Source organism: Rousettus aegyptiacus, unplaced genomic scaffold, assembly GCF_014176215.1.
Source record: "Rousettus aegyptiacus isolate mRouAeg1 unplaced genomic scaffold, mRouAeg1.p scaffold_m13_p_1, whole genome shotgun sequence".
NCBI classification, from domain to species: Eukaryota; Metazoa; Chordata; class Mammalia; order Chiroptera; family Pteropodidae; genus Rousettus; species Rousettus aegyptiacus.
This window is the reverse complement of record NW_023416284.1, coordinates 131263962-131284070: the sequence shown is the minus strand read 5'-3', so window position 1 is coordinate 131284070 and position 20109 is coordinate 131263962. Positions and strand designations below refer to the sequence as shown.

The 20109-nt window shown below is 42.6% G+C and overlaps 1 protein-coding gene across 5 annotated transcripts in view; it reads left to right on the top strand.

Moving 5' to 3' along the window:
• The first annotated feature begins 1876 nt into the window (after positions 1–1876).
• Positions 1877–20109, top strand: part of BACH2 (BTB domain and CNC homolog 2) — a 306133-nt gene continuing 287900 nt past the window's right edge. For 2 of the 5 annotated variants that reach the window (XM_016140597.2, XM_036220124.1), the window contains exon 1: positions 1884–2235. The gene's annotated coding sequence lies outside the window, so the exon portion shown is untranslated. Of the gene's footprint in view, positions 2236–20109 lie in introns of all 5 variants that reach the window. The other 3 variants (XM_016140599.2, XM_016140598.2, XR_001596360.2) reach the window with 3 other exon arrangements.

The following is a 20109-nucleotide window of genomic DNA, read 5'->3' as shown; positions in this document are numbered from 1 at the left end:
TATCCATTTGGAACCCGAAGCAAGGTGGCAAGATCAGCTTGCAGCAGCTTCCCCCTCACCCGGCCCCCGCCCCCGCCCCATATACGTACACACTGATGTGTCCAACTTCACTCACAGCTGGGCAGCCATGCCTGCTTGAAAAAGAAATACATTTACATGATCCTCATAGGGACCTTCTCAAGTCTGGCTCTACTGAGAAAAACATTTAGTAGCATCTAATGAAATGCATAAAGTGATCACATTGACACTCACGTACTAACGAAAATGAGGAATACAGAAACATCACCATTCATCAGATTTCAAGAGATGAGCCCGCCAGGGCCCACCAGGGATCAATATTCTCTATCCTTGCCAAGGGGCCAGACAGGGACCTCAGAAGCAGGGTGTTTCATCAAAAAGGGCCTCAGACCCAAAGTCAGGAGACCAAGGACTGCTCCTAGCTCTGAGGCTGTTCCTCATCTGAAAACTGAAGAGTCTAGCAGAGAAAATCACCCAGTGTGGTTCTACACCTACAGGTGGAGGCTCTGCAATACTTAGAAAAATTAACTTGGCCCTTCAGCTTCCCTTCCACCATTTCTTAGCTTTCCACATAGGCATTCAGATGGGGGCCTTTAAAAACTCTGCGCTCAAACTAAGGGGGTTCAGAGCAACACTTTGGCTGATATCACAAGACTCCCAGGGCAACGCTTCAGTGCTTCCTCAGCATATGCCAGTGCCCATTTTACAGAGGGGATTTATGGTCCTTCTCTCAGTACACTGAGCCAAAGTTTTATAATATTCATTAAAAATCAGCACCACACGTAATAATATGGAATACTGCCTGTACACAGGGGGCCAAGTTATAGGTGTTCAGGGAAACGTGGCAGAATTTCCTGGCCTTGGCAAGGGTAAATTTACAGGCACCAGCATTACACTAACACAATCTTCTTTTATTGCAAACGTTAGTTGGGTCTAAGTCCTAATTACTTTCTGTAAAATCCTAACCGCCATCAAACTTTCTTCTGACAGGACAGCCACATGATGGCCTTAAAGTACAGCAGCAACACCCTGGCAGCCTCCAGAGTGAGAGGCAGGGGAGAGGCTGGAAGCCAGTAGAAGCTGGGGCTAAAGCTGGGGAGACTGGCTTTTCATTTACACTTCGCAATTGCTCGTGGCGTGTCCCTTCTAAAACTCTGGTGCGGGGGCTCAGAGGCTCACTCAATGGGACAGGCCGAAGCCCTCCAGAAGGATTCAAATGTCAACATCGCTATTGGGTGGGAAACTACTCTTCTTCACCTCATTCTTATCCAAAAAGGGGCCGGGTCACCTTGGTGGGGCCAGTGAAGCATCTTTTCTTGCCCCTGGGACCTGCTAGACCACGCAGGAATCCCAGGTCTGGAGGTCTGACTCCCCTTCCTGGGTGTAGTAGTGCCCTGGGCTCTGCCCCCCTCCCCACGTGCCACACCAGCCCTCGCCACACACCCCCAACCCCACTAGACCCCAGCCCTTGCCTTTCCAGGCCCCTGCGGGTCCCCGGCCAGGCCAGACGTTGTCAGGCGGTCAGCTGGGCCCGGAGAAGGGGGCTCTCCTGGCCGCGCGGCCGCACAAAGCCCGGAGAGCGGCAGCGGCGGCGTGAGGCGCACCCCCTCCCGCGAGCCGGAGGAGCGCGCGCGCCCGCCCCCCGCCCCCCACTTCAGCCCCCGAAGCGCCATTCGCGGAGCGGCTTACGCTAGTCGCCAGGCGTACGGCGCCCCAGCGGCCGGGGAGGTGCGCTGCCCGGCTCCCGTAAAGTTATTGTGAATGGGGAGCGGGTGACGTCAGCGCCGAATGTCAACAATGTAGCGATTGAGAGTGTGGGCGTTCCGGGGAGAGCGCGAGCCGCGTCGCGCGGAGCAGGCAGCGCCGAGCCGCCACCGCCTCGCAGGCAGCAGCAGCAGCAGCAGCAGCCGCGGTCGTGCACGCCCGGGCTGCGATCGCAGCCGCGCTAACGTGAGCGCCCGCTGCCGCCCTCGCCACCCGCCTGCCCACTCCCGCTGCCGCCGGGCTCTCGCTTTCTCTCCGGCCTCCCCTTGGCCCTTCCCCTCCCCCTTCCCGGCGCACTCGGAGGGCTGAGAACGAGCTGCCATGTGATGCGCGTCCTCTCCTCGAGCTTTCGGTGACCCCGAACCGCCCACCGCGCCGGCCGCCGGGAGGGGACTGCAGTTTGGAAGACGCGGGGAAGAGGAGGCGGAAAAGGACGCAAAGTTCTCTGACGAGGTGAGTCTCCGGCCGCGGGCCCCGGCGCCGGGCGGGGTGGCGGGGCAAGTTTGAGGGGGCAGCGGGTGCGCGGGGCAAGCGGGGAGGCGTGGGGAAGCGGCGCGGGAAGGGAGCCGCGGTCGCCTGGCGCGCAGCCTCCGGCTGAGCGCCCTGACCGCTTTTATGGCATTTTCTAGGAACGGGAAGGGGGTGGGAGCCGAGCCGGCGAACTCGCCTCGGCGAATGTGCACTCTCTCGCCTGGCTGTTTACCGCGGGCGAGGCGGCATTGTATTTTGCTCGCGTAGACGGGTGTTTTGGAACAGTAGGGGGAGGAGGAGCAGAGGGTAATAAGTCAGGCGTGGGGAGGGCGGGCTGGAGGGAGGCGCGCGTCCTCGCGAGCCGGAGCAGCTGTCAGACCCGCAGCCCGGTCCCCGGCCCGCGATCTCCGAACCGCCTGCAACCCGGCCGCAGCGTCAGCGCCCGGGGCTGCTCCGCCGGGACGCGGCCGCCGCGCTTGTGCGCTCAGCTGTCAGTTGCCGCCGGGTAGCCGGAACCCCTGCGACTGGCGGGCATCAAAGCCCAAGTTTAGAGTCCGGGTATTGGCTGCGCGCAGGGTGTTATCTCTAGTAACTAATGACCAGTTATCGGAATGCGTCTCTGGGAAGGTATACCGAGGGGCTCGTGCCATCAGAGAGGAAACCCTTACATGTTCCTTCCCCCAAGATTCTGCATGAAATCGAAGTGCAACATGTATATACACATACCGTCTTCTCCCTCCCCACACTTCAGTTTCCAGGCCCCAAAAGCTCCACCTAAGTGGAGGCGTTTATCATGGGACACCTTTCACCTCCCCATGCGGAGGCTCCCTGTGGGTCTCGCAGTTGTCCTCACACCGGGTGGGTGCCCCGGAGCGGAGCGCAGATGGAGAGGGCGGCGGGCGGCGCTCATGGACTACCCTAGCTGCCCGCGAGAGGGGACTCTAGTGAGCATCTCGGCGTCGTCGGTCTGGCAGAGGACTTGCGAGGACTTGGGTCATGGGAAGAAGCGGGCGGGGCTGGGTGTATGTGTATGAAAGGGGCCGCGCACCCCTGGCTTCGGGAGTCGCGGGAAAGCGGGGTAGCCGCAGCACCCTCTCGCGTGTAGGCAAGTTTGACAACTTGGGGGAAGTTCCAGCCGCTGTCGGCATGGTTTTGTCTGTGGCCGGAGAAGGCGTTCCTTGCAGCTTGCGGTCGCCGAGGTCCGTGGCCCCTGCGAAACGGCGAGGACGCCCCACACCCGACTGAGCCACAGACTCCCCGCAGGCCCGCGGATAGCGAGACAGCGTTCCTCCGTTTTCACTCACGCCGTCTAGTGCTGCAGTCTCTCACTCTGTGTAAATTTCATCTGTTAAGTGTATTTCACTAAAAAGGGTAATTACTTTAGATAAGAATCCTTTCCTGCCTAGTGGGAACCTTGGCGGAGATGATGCCTAATGAGATATTTTGCTTTTGTCTGTTTAGAGTAAAATTAGAGATGTTAACGCTGATAACGGTTTTCTCAGATCATTAAAATGTAACGTGTAGAAAAGGCATGTCGAGCTGCGAAGGTTCTGGCTGACATGAAGGAAGCTGAGCGTGAAAGGTTGACTGCCATTCCTTCGGTGGAGAGGGCTATTTTGGTAAGGCAGAAAGTCTTGCTTAAAATGTGAGATTGCCCCGCCCTGGTTCTCAGGCATCTCAGGAGCAAACGGGCATTTTTCATTCTTGCAGGTTAATAATAAACGTGAGTCAAAATGACACCTTGTTAGAATTAGTCTTTAGTCTGTAAGAGAGATTGCTAAATTACAGTGTTGCATTCAAACTGCTCCAGTGAAAAAAGTCTGTCAGCATTTCCATTATAAAGTCAGTTTTTCAGGAGTTTATGATTTCACCATAAAACTTTGGCTGAAATGTCTTCTCTTCTGGTGTTCTGGTTTAAAAAATGCATTGATTGCCCACTTCCATCCTATTTGCCATTCCGCAAATTTGAATATCATTCAGACGGGGTCCTAGAAATGGAATACACACCATGGAATAAAGTATTCTTGTTAGAACATACTTTATTTGTGCAGAGCAGCAGTATTTCCATTTTGGAAGGCTTTAGGTTTTCCATTTGGTAATCATATATGTGTTGAATTAATTTTTCTGGTATCTGTCGATTCTGCAGGTGGACTGAAATGTCAGTTCTTATTGTATATGCCAGGATTATATCTAGAAACGTTCCCTCATATATGTGTATGTCTGAACTTATCGCTAAATTATGAGCACCCCTGGTAGTTACTTTTCAGATCTTTTTATGTTGCATGTGAGGGTTTGCCGTAGAGAAGAAGGAGTAAGGCAAAGAGGGAGGGAATCCGCCCCCCACCCCACCCCAATTCACTTTCCAGTATTACTAGTGTCTAGGAGGAAGCCATTTATTCTTTCTATTGAATTATATCTTTGACTCAATGTCTTCAAGCCAAGTCCCTTCCAGTCTCTCACCTCTGGCTGCTGTGCGAGGGGCTTAATTATTTGCAAACTGCCTTGAAATCCCTGGATGAAAGGCACCGAGTAAGTGCAGAGTATTGTTATTCAGATATGGAATTTAATGATCCATTACAGTTCATCAGGAAAATGCACTTTGCAGTGATGGTAGGAAATGTTCCACCTGATAGAGGGTAATAATAACTGCTTAAAAGTAGGTTCAGATTACAGATGAGACAATTAACTCTAGCCATGTGCTCTTCAATTTGTTGCAATTCATTTTGTGATCAAAGTGAGTCGCAGAAAGCCAGATGGTCAGGTTCATGATCAAATCTCTCCTAGGCCAGCCCTTTACTTCTGGGCCCACTGTCTGTACTGCCGACAGGACTTATTCATTAGCGCTTGTGAGCTGTTCCTCAGAATTTGTGATCGAGGCTCCTGTGATGCAAACAAAAGGGCTCAGACCAATCTGTATTGTTGGGAGCAATTTAATTTTACTTGGATTAACTAGTGCTTAGTGTCCCTGGTATGGATCCAGCCTTAACAAGGGAGGAGAGAGATCCCAGTGGCTCTCTAGCTCAGCTGTGCAGGGCTCTACTGCCCTACTTTTTGTACCTCAGATTTCAGGGGCTACGGTTTCTGGTTTGTTGTAAATGCTGCCTTGATGCTGGAATGAATGGCAGAATACTTAGGTAAATAAATACCCTTCCTATTTGGCTGATGGAGTGGGGAGCAGGACCAGCTTCGTGGGCATATGACCTGTACCATTGCATGGGGTCCCTCTCCCCCTCATCTGCTCAGAAGGACCTCACACTTGGTTTACTCTTCCTCTGTTGTCTTCTTGAAATCTTTTAATAATTCTTGAATACGGGGCCCTTCATTTTCGTTTTTCATTGGTACTGGAGTGGGGTGGGAGCATAGGCTGCAGGGGCAGGTAACCACTACTTTGTGTCAGCTCTTTTTTGTCGACTGTTGCTAGGCAGGAATGGGTGGGAATACTGGCTTTGTGTTGCCACATCATCTGATTTTTCCAAGGGAAGCTGGATATATGGATTTTTATGTGCAATACCTAATTTTTAAATATTAGCTCAAAAATTTTTAAATGTTGAATGAGGACATATGTAAGAACTAGGCTGGCCTGCACGCTTTCACCACTGAATAAGCTAATACATCTTATTGTTTAGAATTTCTGTATTTGGCTATTTTCTAAAGGCCTGGCACATAGTAGACGATTTCTGAATCTCTACCAAATGAATGGTTACAGCTACAGGGAAACTGAAAAATGGAAGAAAAACAAAACTCAGAATCAACATAGAGTCCCACTCAGGAATCGATAGCTTTCTTTTAAACTGAGAATACAACATGAAAGACCAAATAATTAATACCATGGGCAGGCACTATGTCATCTTCTGCAGGTAAATCATCCATCCCTTTTGAATCACCTGCCCTCTCTTTAGTTGTTATTGACCAGATGGGAAACTTGGCTATTTGATGCCTGAGGACCTCCATAAAAATTTGATATTTGAGAACACTCACTAAAATAATAGCTGCGATTTATTGAATGCTCACCATGTGCTAGAAACAGTGCTTGCTACTTTACCTTTACGTATCTCATTGACTCCTCAAAGCAACCCTGTGAAGTAGGCACTGTGCCCATTCTGCAGAAGAGGAAAGTACTCATTTTATGTTGGAAAGAATTTCATCTGAATGCAGTGTGTGTTTTCTTGACCGTCGAAATGTTGTTTTGCCATCCAATAGACACAATTCAATTCTGAGGCAATGCCTGAGCATGGGGTAGAGAACATAGCATACAGAGAACATGGCCCCTACCCTCATACACGAGGAACAGAGAATAAAAGATGTTCAACAGATTTGTTAAAATCTGTGATTTAGACAGCAAATAGAGCTTCTGCCTCTCTTTCCTCTCCTTTCCCTGTCTGGATTTAGAAGAAGCTCCAGTGACATATGACCCTGTCAGGGGCAATAGCTGCTGTCCAGAAGTCAGGGCTGGGTGCAAAACTTGACATTTCTTTGGAAAAGAAGATAAGCTTTTTGCACACCTGGGGAAATTTAAGGAAAGTGGCACCAAGGACTTGGGAATGTTAGAAGAATCACTCCTGTATTATCAATGACAGTGCGTGATGTATTCCTATCCTACCTTTAAATGTTCCACAAATATTTACAAATTGTCCAAATTCAAACTAAAACCTGATGTGAACTAAACATTTTGTAAACTCAGTTAAGATTGCCCAGCATATTACTCATCTTCTTTTGTCTGGGACAGAGCTTAATAGAAAAGTGTTTCTTTCTTTGTCAATTCAAGATTTTTCCTTTTTCTTTATTTTCTTTTTTGTTAATTTCAAATGGCAACCTACCTAAAACTGAAACTTAATCTTACCATCAGCATGCTACTCAGCTTCCTTAAAGCTGGAAGTATTCTCAGATTCACCACTATGTCCTTTTCAAGGACCACTTTTTTTCCTAAAGAATATCGAAATTGAACCTTGTCCTACTAATGGCACTACTTCAAAAATCAAGCAGGAATTTTGCCTTTGTTTTTCCTTGAGCTATTTTTTGCCAAAATAATAAATCTTCCCAATCTGAAAGCATTTCACGTACTCATTCATTCTAGTCATTGGTATTATAGCCAAAATGTCTCTCAGTCTTCCCCAGTGACTTCATAATCACCATTTCTCCAGCATATTCCCTGGTTAACTTCTCTTTTGTTCCTAAGCCTGATAATAAATTGTCCTTTGGTTCTGAGATGTGTCATTTTCCTCCTTGACCTTTTTGTTCCTCTCCCTAGGGCTGTAGGATGCTGCAGAGAGCGGTGCTTGGTTGCTAGCTCCCTCCCATTCTTGTGTCAGTTTTCATTTTCTTCTCTCCCAAGCATTTAAATCCTCCACTTTCCAGCCTTTCTGTACTTCATTTGTTCCTGAGCCCACAGCTGGCGTCTTATCAAGACTCCAGGTTAGTTTCAGAAGAAAGCTTTTTTAGTTTCCAAATCTTCCATCGATTCTTGTCTTGCACCGTTCTTCTCTCTTCTCTCCCTATCACTTTCTTCAGGAATTTCCTTAGGACACTCTGAGAGTCTGAAACCATTGAAGGCTTAGACTTTCACTTTGGAGCTTTAAGTTGGGAGAGCCCAGCACGGTTATTCCCATTCCGTAAGTAGGAAAATTAAGTGAAGGTGCACACTCAGCAGGTTTCCTTGGTATCCTGGTACCCACGAATTACTGGCAATTTTTATTTTCTTTCCTTCCTGTATTCTCCTAAGCAACAGAAGCTCACGGATGCCAAAAGATAAGCCAAGTGTCTAGAAATGCCATTCTTTAGAGGCATATGCCTTATTCATCCACTATAAAGGTATATACTGAGTATCTTTTATGTGGTAGGCATGGTGTTAGGCTATCGTGGTGCTAGTGGGGAGCGAACCCAGTCCTGGTCCCTGCCCTCGTGAAGCATACCATCTAGTAGGAGGGTTGACATTAATTAGATAGCGACAGAGAACCCATTGCATGTTCTGTGAAGGAAAGTTCTCCATGCAGAAGAGAGTGTAATGGAGGAATGTGACCTGGTTGGGAGGTTGAGTCAGTCTTCGCTGAGGAATTGTGGAGTGAGTTGCCATCAGAGCCCATCTGACAATTGGGGTTTCCTCTTTCACCCCAGCCTCCTAATCTTATTAATTCACTGCTATCTTTGGCCCTTTGGAGTATTGCATAAACCCTGATATAACCCCTTGGGACATTTTGGCAAATAATGGTTCCTGTATACAGCGTCCAGAATCAATTTATTTATCCGTGTCTTTAGAACCTGATAAAAACAGAATGGTTACTTGCCAAGAGTACTGTTCATTTTCATACTTGGAAAAAAGTTAGCATACTGATTTTGAACATATTTAGGGTCATTTTGACAACATTTGAACAATTAGCAGCTACACAGACATTCCCTCCCAGTTGGCTGGTGTGTGACGGCGCCTAGGCAAGGATATTCAGTGGAAATATGGGTTCAGCTTCTGTCTGGAGGCCTTGCCTACCCCAGAGCAGGAAGGTCTCCAGTGTCTCCAGACCAAGCAAGAAGATGATTTAGACTATTCTTAGCACAATTTAGAAGTGTTGACAATATTTAAAACAAATGAACCGTGCTGTAACTGAAACACCTTTATTCTCTTTTTCTTCGATAATAGCTAATCTGTGTTGAGAGCTTCCTATGTATGTTACTCATATTAATGCATTTAATCTTCATAATAATCCAGAGCTCGGTGTGACCATTAGAAGCCGAGGCACAGGTGTCATCCAGCTATTGAGTGGTAGAGCAGGGATTAGAAACGGTGTCTAACACTAGAGCCTATTTTCTTAACCACCAGGCTATTCTGCCTCCCTTTTCTTTTTCTTCTTCATTTGACGTTGGAATGCCAGTTCTCAGAAGTGGAAATAAAGGCTAGTTTACTGAAATATTAGATAAGTTGTTTATGTCTATATGAAAGATAAAATTGAAAAATAATTTCTCACTGCACTTGAGCGAATGTATCTCTTGTCTTTCACATGGCTCTCTTGTTAATAACTGCATTCCTGAGATCTAAGTGTCTAGTTGGGGATCAGAAAGTGGAAGTGATAACATGTACAGACGAAAGAAGAACTAGACGTAGAACATGAGTCCCGTGGCTCCGTCCTTAGGGTTTTCCTGTAGGTCAGGCTCCTACCCTCTTGTTACATGAAGAATTTGTTTTCAGCTTTTCGGATTTTTTTTTTTTTCCTGATGAGGTAGGAAAAGGTGAAAGAAACCATTCCCATAATAGGTCGATTATTCTACTGAGGAGGGAGAATTTAATTCAGAACCAATTCCATTAGAGCTCCTAATTAGAAATATTAGCTACTAGTAACAGATAAAAGTAGGTAACCTTTGCTCTCATTCTAGTCAATTTCAGGAAGAGATTATCTTGCCAGATTAGCATGTTGCAATTCTCAACTGGAGGCTTGAATGGTTTAAGAGGACTCAGCTAGGCAGTTGATTTGGCAGTGACCCCGATTACCTTAGGTTTGCAGGGTCACTGTTTAGAATGCTGACTCAACTCTCCCCTGGGTCAGACACCCAAGTTGTCTTCTTTAGTCAAGAGGCATTATTCTTGGGAACTGCTGTGTGTGGCTCAGTTTGTGACGAGAGTAAGTGTATGAATGTACTATGCTTATTTTTCAGATTTTAGTTCAAATTTTGAAGATGGCTAAATGGAGAGATGCTTAGTGTGTCACTGTTGGAGGTTTTAAGTGATTAAAAAAATCAAGCAGATGAGTGCATAAAGATTTCTATGCAAACAATGATGAGCTTAAATTAAAGCTGCTGATTTAGTATGAGAATTACTTGCATTGATTTGTAGGATATCTACATGGGTTCAAGATTCCATATTATGCAAATGAATGAGCCCTGAAGAGTCAAACTGTGAAAAAAAGGAAATTAACTATAAAAGATATTATTACCTATTCAGCAAGAGGAAAATGTAGACATATTTAAGAGTTAACTCTTATTCTTCATATACCTTCTTGGGAAGATGAGGATCAGGGATGATAATCTTTGCTGCAATTGTAAAGAAGCGAGGCAAGGTCCTTCACTTTCAAAACCAATCTCAGGAAAAGATTTTATGGAAAAAGTTTTACTAGGGTATAAATAACTGAGCCTACCTAATGCATTACTTCTTTCCGAAGCATCAGCATATTACTAGGAGAGAAAGCCAAAGAAATAAAACCTGAAACTGTGAATAGTAGAATTTCACACACTTGAACCTGATGTTGGGAGTAAATTTCTGAGTGAAGAGAGGGCTGTTTATAACTCCAACCTTGGACGGAGAATATAGACAAGGAGCTTAGAGAATATAAACGAGTGTTAATATTAAAAATATAAAGGGCAGACGATTTTTAATGTTATAGTATATTTGTCAGTGAGCATCACCTTCCTCTTGCCAGACACTGGATCTGGTCACAGACCTGAATAGCAAGATAATGTGTTTTTTGACATTTAAACAGAGCTTCAGGGGAAAGTCACTTGGTCTATAATTAGGAATTTTTGTCAGTCAGTAGCAGGGAACCTGAAATGCTTTATTATCCTTAAATATTGAAATTTAAGGGAAAAATAGTAATAATTAAAAAAAAAAAGCAGTGCCTCCCACTCACCTGACTGCCCACCCCACAGTTTTATTGATAAAAACCGAGTTGATAAATTCAAAATTGGCATGCCCTATTCTATGGAAGGTGGATGTAAAATCTGGATGTTTGGTTAATGAAACCATACTGATTTTAGATACAGGTGTTGCCTGTGTAACACCCAGTTGTGAAGAACCCGAACTGCCTTCCATACTACCCCTCCCCCACCTAAACTCCTCCAGCAACCATGCTATGTTAAGTTGATGGCGCCATCTAGTGCTGATCTCTAGAACTGTCTTGCTGGACTCAACATCTCTTACTTTTCCTTTGCGGTGGGTCAGATTACTGAGCAGACCAGAAGAGTGCCTCTCTGGGAGTCTATTGTCTAACTCTCCCGTAATTCTTACTTTCCCTCTGTCTTTGTAATTTACTTATGTCTCCATGCCTTCCTTTCCGCCTGACTCTATTTCTTTCTGTTCCTCTCTCTCTCTCTACTATCCCCTCTTTGTAGCCCTCCTTCCTTCCTTCATTCTCTTCCAACTTTTGATCAATTTAGGGGAGAAAAAAAAATCAATGCTCTCAACTGATAAAGTTTTTTCTAATGATATATTATGCCAAAGTTAGAGAATGTCGTGCATTTTAAAGCAAAATTAACAAACCGTATTAAAGAACCAGAGTGAAACTAAAGACGAAGTTCTCAAGTCTCAGACGACTGTTCCCTCACCTCCTCTAATTAGATGTTTCCTTGCACACAATCAATAGTACTTTCTTTAGTTTTTAATTGGTTTTAGAACTACTGTTACAGTATTATTTTTTCTTTTTAAATTGCAAATTTAACTTCATTAAAATTTATTTTTCAAAATTTTCAATGACAGTTGACGTTCAATGCCATACTGGTTTCAGGTATACAGCACAGTGGTTGGACATTTATATAACCCATAAATATCACTCATGTTTTAAATTCAAGACACATTCATATTTTAGAACATCATGTCATTGATATAGTATTGTTTCTATGGGAAAATGTGTCCTTCCTTCCAGACAACCAGTTTTCCTGTAGATTTTTGTGTCCTGTATTAAATGGGATAAAAGAGATGAAAGATACGTAGGACAAAGCCTGAGATGTGACTACTCCATAACGTTTGTGGGATCTGAATTACTATACAGGTTTAAGACTCCCACATCAAACAATAAATTTTAAATTTCCACTTGTGTTAAGCATCTTGATATTGTGGGTTTGAAAATAAGTCCCCTCTGAAAAACAGGAACTGCGCTTGTCTGTTACCAGTTCTTGTGGTCGATACGGCAACTATTCTGATTTTTCAGAAGAGGAAAAGCAGTTAAATCCAGTTGAAATTAAAACGAGTTAAAATTAACTAGCTCGTGAGATTTGAATGCAGCTGTTCCACACATCACAACACTGAGAGTGCGTTGTTTGTTTATTGTCGCTATTAATTACTATTAGTTGCTACTACCACTTTTTAAGCAGTGGTATAGATTATTTATATTTTCGGTTTAACCTTGGGAAATAGGAACTGCAATGGTAGAGAGGTTCCTGTTTGCTACTATACATGTACCTTGTTTTTGTTTTTGCCGGGTAGGTGTGTGCACCTTCTGTATGCAAGAGTGATTTAGCCTGTCAGCACTTTCCTACCAGCAGTGCTTGCTGACTCATGCAACTGGTGCAGTGCTCAGCTGGCCTCACTGTCAACTGCCCACAGTACCAGCACTGCCCTGGGAGAGCACGGAGCATTTTAGCTGCTGAGAGGCTATTTTCAGAACTGTAGTCACTGCTGAGCTGGGTCCCCCTCTCCTTCTAGCAGCCAAACATGGACTTTTGGTTGCAGGGTAGAAAATTGGGCATATTTCTATTCTACCTTTGTAGAGACTGCATAAGAATCAGCGATTCTGGGACTCCCTCAGAAAAAAACGATTTTTACTTCATTTTAGATTTAAGGGGAGAGGGGTGAGGGGATGGTAATAAGGGAAAGAGAATATGCTATTTCCTCCTTAGTGCCAGAAGGAACTTGCATGAACCTTTAACTTCTTGGTGTAACCGAAACCTGACCCACTTCTCCCACTGTGAGTACTATGCCTTGAGTAGGGAAGCGGGAGAGTGGGTCTTGAGTGGCCGGCCTCACATTGTTTTGTGCGGCTCAAGTCCTTAAGTAATGACAGATTCTGTTGGTATCCATTGCACATTATTAAAAAAACCACCTGACCTCAGGTCATTTTAAAGCTGACATGTGTTTTCAGAGATGGTTTCACTGTTTGTTTTTGGAGTTCACATGTACTTATTTTCATCGGAAAGTGTGAAATGTTACTTTTTTGAGGTTTCTAAATAAACTTCCTTTTGTACTTACAAGTTGATCAAATCATCCTAAATCATCTTGAGAAGTGAGATCAGCTGGGGAGAGGAAAGCATTGTACACCCTAAGGAGTTCTCCTCTTTTTTTTTTTTTTTTGCCTCAATAAGCATTCTAAAGCAGCTTTGACCAGTAATAAAGAAAAAGCCAAGCCACAGTGACTGTGTGTAACATGATGTTGATGGAAGTTCTTGGTTTCCGCCGATACAAATGACTCATCAGTATCAATAGAATTGTGACTTCTAATAATAACACAGTGCAAGACCTTCAAAACATGTGGTTTTAGCCCTAGCTGTTAGTGAAAGGTTGGAAAATATTAGTTTAAGCCTTTTTTTTTTCTGATCTCTTGATATCACCCAAGTATAAAGTTGTTTTTTGTAGGTGTGATGATCACACTATTGTTTTTTTATCTTACTGTTTTTAGTTTCGTTATGACCAAGTAGCCAAACTCAGATCATTTCATCGTTTAGAAATCTGTGCAGTAAGCATCTCCTGTCAGGGCTGTGTTTTGAGGGAAATGTGGCTGAAAAGCAAATTCTCCCTGAACAGAGAAGGGAAAAAACTGGTACAGACGACAGTCCACTGAGCTGCTTGCCTCCCACACACATCTATTGTGGAGGGCTGTGGGATTGCTGACTAGCCCTATTGCCATGTGAGTCATTTTCAAGGGATTCCAAGAGGAAGGTTAACAGAAAATTCTAGTCAGAGAAAAGGGCAGAGTGGAGAAAGAGCAGTTATCACAGGAAGGAGGGCGCTGCCCTGTTTCCACTGCTAAGGGGATGCCTAGAGACCCTGAGTATCACAGGGAGTTTAGTTGTATGCTCATATTTTGCAGCCTGTATATGGGAGCGTTCTTGTTTTTTTTTTGTTTAGTGTTGGTTTGTTTTTCCTGCAGTTTGGCCAGACAATTCAAGATCACTATCTTAGCTCTGTACCATAGCAGTCTTACTTAAGAGCCTTTCTTTTTCACGTTCTATAGTGGAAGCAACTGAATTTCTAGAATATGAGACCCACATCTGCATTTACATTTATATAGTCTTTTCTTTCTAAACATTTCATCTTTAGCAATGTTCTGTCATTTGTTTCTTAGCTACTTCCTTGCTATGTTACCCTTGATTATGGGAATTAAACACTTTAAAGCGAAGCTGAAAATTAAAATTGTGGACCGTAGGAAGAAATATATCTTTGTGGTTAGGTGGCCCAAATTCATAACCAGAATTTAGCAGCCATTGCTGATGAAGGCCTCGCACGTGCACTCCATTTCATGGAAGAGTCACAGACTGAGTTACAAAGCTGCCTGCACTGCGCTGCTGCCATTAGAAAGGAGTTCTTGAAATCATCTTTTTACCTGTAGGCCGAGACCTGCCCTGTTCAGTTAGAACTTTGTAATTGCATCTTCGTTTGTATCTCTATGGACTATTTGGAGAAGCTTCATAACCACCAATCAAAACAGACAATTCAAACCAATCAGAACAGACAGTTCGAACCAGTCAGGACTGTGATATTTGGACCAATCAGAACTGTATAATTTGGATTCTTCATTTGCACAAAAATGGACCAATGGGTAACCAAGGCTGGATTCTATAAAAGGCGACCTCCCCTTTATCTTAAGGAAGCACACTTTCCCTTTCCCTGAGAAGCTGCTTTGCCCTGATTTGCAAGTTGTTCACATGAATAAAGTTTCTCCTCTTTCTGACATTTGTTGACAGAATTTTATTAGTTCAAATTTTGTGTCAGTCCTGCCTTTTTCACACTTCATTTTAGATGGATTTTTTTTTTAAGTGTCCTGCCATCTTTTCAGCATTTGGGATTTTTAATATTCATATCTCCATGTTATTCTTTTCACCCTGTGTCTTACTACCCAGTAGAGTTTCCTTTTTGGGCCTCTTTTTCTTTCCCTCTCTTGGCAAGTGTTTGCATTTCTTTCTCCATGTGAACACTTGATTCTTCTCATCTGTTCTCTTAGATTCTGTTGGTTCCTGTCTGTGTGCCCATACCCATTTCTCACCCCATTCTTGGACAGAATTGGGCATGTGCACACACATGCATGCACTCTATGTACATATGTGTACACACATGTGCACCTACATGACGCCCCTCTCTGATTGTGAGCTCTTGCTCATGGAGACACCCCCACAGCAGTCTCAGGTACTACTCTTGCCATCCTTGCAAGCAGCTGGTTCCTAGAAGGAGTCATTCAGGTAGGAAGGAAATCGGAAGGAGAGCCAGACTGGCTTCCTGCCTGTGACTGAGAATGCATCCTGAGAAGGAGGCAGGTTTCTGAGGACCAGGAAAAGGCCCAACGGAGGCCGCAGCTTCAGAAGCTGAGGAGGGGATGAGGCTGGGCTCAGGGATAAATAGCAAAGGAATACAGATGTTGAGATGGTTGGGGTTGGAGATCCTGATTGGGTCAGAAATGCATCTGGATAGGTGAGTGGCTGAGTAGAATTAAGGGGAAGAAAAGGCTCGTAACCCAGGATGTGAAAGAAAACAGGGATCTTCAAATTGCTTCTAGCTGTTAAAAAGCTCGAACAACCTGGTAAGGTCATAGGAACAAATGGGAGAACCCCCCAGGATGCACAGTGAGGAGTAGATCTTTCCTCAGAGAGGCCTTCCCTGACTGCCCTGTAGAGTACACGGACCACCTTCTTTCCCCGGTTCCCCACCCCTTTCCTCTCCTTTTCTCTGTAGATTTTATCACCTTCTGACATGCTGTATGTGTTGCTTGTTTATCTGTCTCCCTTACTATTACTTAAACTCCAGGAGCTTAGGGGTCATTGTTTCCTTTGGTTGTTGTGGTATTTCCAGTCCCTGGAAAAGTGTCTGGCACTCACAGGGTACTCAATAAATGTGTATTTATTGAATGACTGAATGAATAAATGAGTGAATGAATGAATTCAATGACTCTTCCTCTTTAAAAATCACCTATGGCTTCTTGCTGCCCACAGAAGTAAATTCCTTGAAGAACATTTAAGGCAAAAGATTTATCAACTATGAAGAAAAACCAGAGTATTCGGAGAGCATTTAAAGCTCTTTATAATTTGTTCTCTACCATTTCAGATATATTTTTCTTTAATGTTTTCTTTATATTGAACTTTAGTTTAATGTCTCTTGAACTAATTTGTTTTTATTTTGTACAGTTTCCTAGTGTATGAAATATATACATTGATTCTGAAGTTCTTTTAATTTATCCTAAAATTAATTCTTGGACAAATCAGTAATTACTTATTGAAGACTTGCTCTTTGCAGAGAACTTTGTTAGGTACAGGTTATGATGTGCAGAATAGCGTACCAGTAACAAGTATGGTCCCTGTTTGTAGGGAGGATGTTTTGTATTGGAGACGACGTATGTAAACATGAAGCATTTGAAATACAGTGCATGGCAATATGTGCTCAATGGCCAGGATGAATAGTAGAGGTAAAGTTTTAGGAGTCGGGAGAAAGAAGGTCAGCAGGGTTTGGAGGACTGGGAAGATTTAAAAGGAGGAGCTGAATCTGTATATGTTCTCAAAATATTGTGGGAATTGCTGAAATTGTCTTTAATTCTTTTGTCAATACCCTTTGTGATTTTATGGATGTCAGGTTCATCAGCTTTTTTGCTCCATATCGCATTGTCAGCATGTCTCTTGACCATTCTTTTTTTAAATTAAATTTATTGAGGGTGACATTGGTTAATAATATTATATAAATTTTATGTGTCCAGTTCTGCAAGACATCATCTGTATATTGCATTGTGTGCTCACCACCCAATGTCTAGTCTCCCTCCATCACCATATATTGACCCCCATTACCCTTTTCTACCTCCCTATCCCATTTCCCTCTGGAAACCACTAAACTCTTGTCTGTGTCTATGAGTTTTTGTTTGTATTGTTTGTTTGTTGCTTTCATTTTATATCTCAAGTATGGATGAGATCATACGGTTCCCAACTTTTTTTCTGTCTGACTTATATCGCTTAGCATAATGTCAAGATCCATCCATATTGTCGCAAATAGCAGTATTTTATATTTTCTTGTGGCTGAGTAATATTGTATTGTGTATATATATATACACCACATCTTCTTTATCTAATCATCTATCAAAGGACACTTTGATTTCCCTTGACCATTCTTAAGATGTGGTGACTGGAGGGATATGAAGATTCTAAGTGCAGAGCCATGAAATTCTTTTATAATAGGATGAAAGGTTTAAAATCTATCAGGAGTTCTTCATATTCATTGTTTGGAAGAAAACGTGAATAGAACTTTTGTTCACTAAAGTATGAAGAATGAGAAAACAAGCCTGAAGTAGCTGATGATATTTGTGACACATATATAGGACTGGTCCAGCATACGTAAATAACACATATAAATCAATAAGAAAGAAACAGATAACTCAATAGAAAAGTTATACTGTACATGCATATACTTAGGTACTTCATAAAAAAACTCAAATGGATATTTTAATCAAACACATGTAAATTAAAAATGTAGTAACATATCGTACACAGACTTTGGAGTGACAGAAATTTAAAAACCTGACAATATAATATGGTGACAAGTATGTGGATGAATGAGAATTCTTGTATATAGTTGGTAAGAGTATGATTTGATAAAATTGCATTTGAAAAGTTTGCTATTACCTAACTCAAGTTCAACCTGCTTATAACTTACAACCCAGCAGTCTTACTCATAGACATATATGTAGGAAAAGCTCTTACTCATGTGCTTCAAGAAACATGGACAAGGATGTTCAAAAAAGCATTGTTTATAAAAGCAAAAATTAGAAACAATCCAAATACACATCAGCGTTTAATTGAATCAACGCATTTTGCTGTTTGTATGCACTGGGTACTATTTGGTAGTGAAAAAGGAGCTATTAACAACACATAAAGGAGGGTGTGGAGAGGCAGGAGGCTTAGTGGTTTAGAGCAAGGATTCTGCCTAGGTTTGAAATTCAATTCTGACGCTTATTTTGTGATCTTGGTCAAGTTTCTTAAGCTCAGTGTACCTCGGTCTTCTCATCTGTACATTGGGGAGAATAATAGTGTCTACCTGATAGGGTTGTTAGGGTTAAATGAGTTAATATTTGTGACATGCTTAGGAGAGTGACCAGCATGTAATATGTTATGTGTTTGTTAATTAAAAATGCATTCTTTATTATGGATGAATCTCACAAACATATTGTTGAAGGAAATAAGCCAGACATAGAAGAACATGTGATGTATATAACACCATTTATGTAAAGTTCAAAAACATGGGAAACTAAATACATTGTTTGGGATGTATATGTAGATGGTAAAACTATAAAAAAAACACTAAGAATTATTGTTACCAAAAAATCAGTATAGTGGTTACTCCCAGAGGAGATGGAGTGGGATATGATGGGGCAGGGACTCCTTAGGTGCTTTTCAAGGTCCTGGCACTGTTTTATTCCAACCTGAATAGTAATCCTACAGATTTTTTAAAAATTATTTTTTATAGCTGTATGTGTTTTATGCATATGTGTATATGTGTGACCTATTAGGTAATACATTTTTAAAAGGATTTTGTGAGTTGTTATTTTCTGAAAATATTTCTGATTTGATCTGCTATTTTAAAATTACCTAAGAGAATGCTAAGCCCAAAGCAGCAAGATGACATTTAACAGTAATAAATGTAAATTTCTACATTTAGGTTAGAAAAAGTTGTTCAAGTACAGAATTTGCACACCTGCTTGGTACCAGTTTCTCCACAAGATTGTGAATTGCCAGCACGGTATGGTTCTTTGGTTCTTGGGGAAGGTGGCACCTTCTTGGAGCCATGTTAAGAGAGCTGCCCTGTTTATACAGAGCAGTGAAATGTCCTCCACTATTCACAAACCTGGCTGTCCTGTGTATGGAATATGCCCTATCCCAACAGACAATTTTGAGGAAGATGTTGACTACGGAGGGAGCAATCTCTGTGATCAAGATGTTTAGGGATCTGGAAACTGACCAGTTTTAAGAAAGGCCAAGGAAGTGGGTATGTTGAACGTGAAAAAGAGGAGATGTAGGGAGAGAAACAATATCTTCTAGCATTAGAAGAAGCATACTTTTTTTATTGCTCCACAAGCAGATCTCTAAATCGTCTAGTGGTGGAGGCAGGTTTCAGCCCCCCGTCTCAGCAGAGGCTGGAGACGTTCCTTAGGCTTGACTAGAGCCTCACGACCTGACACATGGTCCCTGGATCAGTAGTTTGTTAGAATTCAGAGTCTCAGGCCCACCCCATGCAATTTGCATTTTATCAGGATCACCCTGGCACTCATATACACATTGAAGTTCGAAAGGCACTGTCTCTTTGATCTCTCTTCATAATTCTTAGCTTTTATTTAGTAAACTACACTTAGTAAACTGAAAATCAATTTAGAATGCCTGACTGTAGTTAATAATACTGTATTATATATTTGAAAGTTGCTAAGAGAGTAAATCTTAAAAGTTCTCATCAGAAAAAAAATGAATTTGTAATTGTGTGTGGTGACGTGTTAACTAGACTGTGCTATACACAAATATCAAATCACTGTGTTGTACACCTGAAACTAATAAGATGTTATATGTTAATTATTTCTTAATTAAAAAAAAAATTAAATAAAATGCCTGAGTGTATTATATGTACATAAACCCAAACAAGTATTTGTTGCTCAATTAATTTGAAGTGGATTTGTCAGTTTTCTCCCTAAAGTAAAAGTTAGGTTGCTTATGTATCTGGGCTGCTTACAGCAGTTAAAATATAACAGTGTTTTATTCTTTTTAATATATACGACTAGATTCTTGCTTAAAAAGTCTATTCATTTTTCCAGATTTTTCTTTTATAGTCATTAAAATTGCCAGAGTAGATTGAGGTTCCAAATACCTGTTAAGAAGGCCCACAAGAGACATTTAAATAAATAAAAGCATTTCATTGATTTTATATTTAGCTTA